Below are 4,329 nucleotides of genomic sequence, written 5' to 3'. Positions count from 1 at the left end.
CTCACTCACTCACTCACTCACTCACTCACTCACTCACTCACTCACCCTGAGTTTGGTCACATGCACAAGTTGGGCATGTTTATACGATGATGACTCTAAACATATTCTATTAAATACAAAGTTGGATTTCAGATTTTTAGAAACAAAAGTCCCGAGGAGGTCGGGGGCTGTGGTTCTGGGCCTACATGGTTTGTTTGCTGTGTGTATGGTTCATTCTGCTCTGAATGCTTTAAGAGGGAGAGGGGCTAACAGCTGAGTCGCCGCTCGCTCAGTAGGAAACCCTGCTAGCACTGGGCTCACTGTACATCAGATGGTCTGCCATGTCAGGGAATAGCTTTTTTGTTGTTTCCTTTTGAAAAACGTGCACTGGTCCTTGACCCCCTCTGCCTCAGTATACAGTTTGTATGGTTGCGAAAATGTTGAAAACTGTGAACCCCCCCTAACTGAAAGGCAAAACTAAAGTGCAAAATTATTTTAATTAACAAATAACTGCGTAAAAGGACAAAAATGTTACTTTAGCACTCAGAGACGAACCAGAAAGTCAAACCCATTACTTATTAAACATAAAAAATGGAAAAAAAGTGCAAAACGAATTGAGACACAACTCAACACAAGTAATTTTTTTGAGTAGTATAACTCATTTCAAACAAGCATATTTAACTTGCATTTTGTATTTATTTAGCCCCCTTCACACCAAATACTGTGCTCCATCATAAAAATGTACCAGGACATGGATGATCTAGTCAAACAGTAGTCTTCAGGTGAGTATGAAGACTGTGCTGCAAACATGGACAATCTGTAATTAATAGACCAGTTCCCATCTTCTCTTGTAGGGAAATAAAACCACAGGGTCCAGATTTACAGAAGCAACCAAGTTGTATTTTTGGAATCAATATCTGTGAACTCAAATTTTAGATATTTGAGCTCTACCCACTCTCCCACAAAATCAGTGTCACATGACTCTTCTTTAAAGCTTGAAATAATTATTTCCGCTAAATAGGCTAGAAAAATGAATATTTGAACATACAGCAGCAAAGTAAGAACTACTGTAGCCAGCCACCAAAAGAGTTAAAAAAAAAGTCAATTATTTTTCTTATTTAACAACAACGTCATGTTCATTTACTCATTTACATTTAAGGTGTGTGACTTAAAACCTGTACAGAAACCAGCCAACAGGAAAGCTGATCTTTGTTATGGTGAACTCAACTTTTTTATAGAAGGGCTATTAGGTCAGACACCATTACAGAGTTCCTGATGCATGCTCAGTAATCCAGGTAGAAAAATCTAAAAATAAAGTTAAATCTGGTCCTCTGGACATTCAAAAAACAAAACAAAGAAAAAAAAAGTTGTTGTTGTTTTGCTTTGTTTTGTTTTTTGAATGTCCAGAGGACCAGATTTAACTTTTTTAGATTAGACACCATTACAGAGTTCCTTTCAGCTTAATCTTTGTCTGTATTTCTGTCTTTTCTTTCTTATGGTGTCTCAGCAGTGTCATCTAGTGACCAGGGTATGAACGGCACTAGAGCGAGCAAACAAATGCTTTCACTGTGTAGACCAGTGGTTCCCAACCCTGGTCCTCGAGGAACACGGTCCTGCATGTTCAAGTTGTTTCTCTGCTCCAAAACACCTGATTCAGTGATTGAAATACTTCCTCAAGTTCTGCTAAAGCATGTTAATCACCAATTCATTCAAATCAGGTGTGTCAAAGCAGGGAGACAACTAAAACATTCAGGATTGTGTTCCTAAAGGACCAGAGTTGGGAACAACTGGTGTAGACCACAACACAACTGTTTTTTTTCCAACTTCAACTTCCAGGTTCCTGTCAGAGGTTTATCAATATATACAGTCTTCAGCTACAACATTTAAAAATGCCAAAAATAAGTGTGTAAAGAATTAAGTGGGCTCTCCTTTAGAGTCAGTGTGGGGTTTCAGCTCTCACTGCAGTTTCCTGGGTCCAGGGTGGTGCCTTTGGGCAACAGCTGGTGTTCATCTCACTAATGAGCATCAGGAGTATAAGAGGCGGCAGAAGAGCTCCCTTCCATGCGAGAGCATTACATTCCAAGCAGTATGTGTGCTATCGGCCTCCTAGTGTTACTTTGAATAAGAAAATACTTACGCTTGTTTTCTCCTCGTGTTCTTCTAGAAATTGCCTCCTGATTCTCCAGTCCTGGACCGCTCTTCACCTCACCTGAGTCTTCAACTCCTGTACCTACCTCCAAGAACTCTTTGTGACTCCCCATCAGCTGCTCTGCCACCATCCAGCCACTTGCCACCAACTCACCACCACTCGTCTCCTGCGTTCGTCAGCCCTGGACTGAATCTCTCTGGAATCCTCTACCCTCCTCTCAATATCTCTACTCACCCATAAAAAACTGACAACCAACAATGCCTACCATTCTCTCACCAGTCATCCTGACTCTTTGCCTCCATCCACAGGTTTCCCAGGTTCATTTGGTAAATTATCTTCACTGTAAATAAACACTTCAATTCTTAAGAGTTTGAGTTCTGTTTGTCTCAGTCCATATTCTCTGGGTATTCGCCACTGTGATGATAGTCAGAGAGGTAATGTGGTTTATTCTGTTTTTTTAACCTGCACTAAACTAACTGTTGGTGTGGGGGTTCAGGGTAAAGTGTGAGGAGTACTGCTACAGCAGATGTCAATGTGGGGCCTGCTGTCACTGGGGTGACAGTTGTTTGTGAGGGCACTGGATGTCAGCACAGGAGGCACAGCAACAACTGAGGCTTTAACAACCGTGCAAGTTTTCTTGCTTTAATTATTTTATTATTTTTTGCGGCGTTCACCATAAAATATAAGTAAAGTGCTATGTGTTGTCATCATTGTTTGTTCCCATACAATGGCAAAATTATCAAAATCAGAATAAGCTTTATTATCATTGCACCGAGATGCAACGAGAACATGTACATGCAGTCGTCCGGAAGATGGACGAAGTGCACAAAGCTGCTGCTGCTCTGAGCGCGGCCTCTTATTCTTATCAGAATAATAATCTTGGATAGGAAAAGGGGGAGAAACATGAGGGTAGATAGTGGTATTACAAAAAAAGATCTTTCACATCTTGTCTATCAGGACACGATTTGAGACAACAACAAAAAAACTCTACCAGCAGCACAATTAAAACATGATTACATTTGCATTTGACGTCGAGGTGTTGAGATTAGTCCATGAGCATTTTTTCAGATCAGCCACAGTTTTTGAAGATGTTGTTTCAGCCAGCAGTTCTGATAAGCTTGCACAGAACGTTCTCGGGGGGGGGGAATAGATAAAGCTTTTGTCCTTGGGTACTCATGACCCAGGAGAAATTTAATAGTCGGCCCATTCCGAGGCTGTCGGGGAGTCAGATTCAGATCAGCTTTGATTGTTGTTTTTCTTCAGGTAGACAGATTTTTTTCTTCACCCTTGAGTCCATGTGGGCGTTCTGGTTCCAAAATAGCCCAATTGTGGGATTCCATTCCACTGATCCATCTTACAAGTCTCCCTCAAGGTCGAACCTACCACACTGACGAGTGCCAGAAGCCGCAGGTGGCCTGTGTAGTGAACTAGGCCTGATGTCAAAACCTTGACCTTAGGCACCTTATGGGACAGAAACTGTCATTTCATTGATTTGAATCCAGAAATACAGGTTGACCCATCCTGAGACTTTCTTTCTTAAATTAATCAAGTGAAAGAAGACTACTTTCGATTATCATTACTATTTTACAAATGTTTGATAATCAAATTGTGTTAGTTCAAACAATGTTTACATGTTGAAGTGAACTACTCATTTCTAAATCAACTGTGAAACAGTAATAACGATTTTTAATCCTCATTCAAAGAAGAAATCAGGTTAATGATGCATTGTCTGATTTTCTGTCTTCAATGAGCAAGTGTGTAAGTTGGTCAAAGTTCAAGTTTCGGTCAATTGCAAGTTTACTGAAAAAGAAATGTCATGTTTAACTTTTACAGCAAGATACTAGAGAATTGACTCCACGAAGTCTGAAGTTCTTCATAATATCTTTTGTCTGTTCTTAAACAATCTTAATCTTTTTCCTTGACTTTTCATAACACCTTACATCACAAAACACACCTCTGTTTTGGTCCATCGACCAATCAGAAACTCCCAAATGAACCGGAAATAGAGCTCTTTAAATGTTGGCACTTCCTAGTTCAACCCAGTTGGAGTAGATGGAGAGTGCTGCAAGAGGTTCCACTTCCTAATTAACAGCAATTCCAGAGTTCATGAAGGCTGGAATTCAGGATGCTGGAGGAAGAAAAATCAAGCTGAACGAGAGAAGATCTGGGAATTATGAAATGTCTGTTCTGGATGATCTCAC

The 4,329-nt window shown here is 40.3% G+C and overlaps 1 protein-coding gene across 1 annotated transcript in view; it reads right to left on the bottom strand.

The window, feature by feature from the left end:
* Positions 1–4,329, bottom strand: part of LOC119414963 — an 80,444-nt gene that overhangs the window by 842 nt on the left and 75,273 nt on the right. The gene's annotated exons all lie outside the window — the stretch shown is intronic.

The sequence above is a fragment of the Nematolebias whitei genome, chromosome 9 (genome assembly GCF_014905685.2).
Source record: "Nematolebias whitei isolate Nwh7 chromosome 9, NemWhi1, whole genome shotgun sequence".
In the NCBI taxonomy this organism is placed as follows: Eukaryota; Metazoa; Chordata; class Actinopteri; order Cyprinodontiformes; family Rivulidae; genus Nematolebias; species Nematolebias whitei.
Note: the sequence above shows the minus strand (reverse complement) of the source record. Positions and strands in the feature narration are given on the sequence as shown.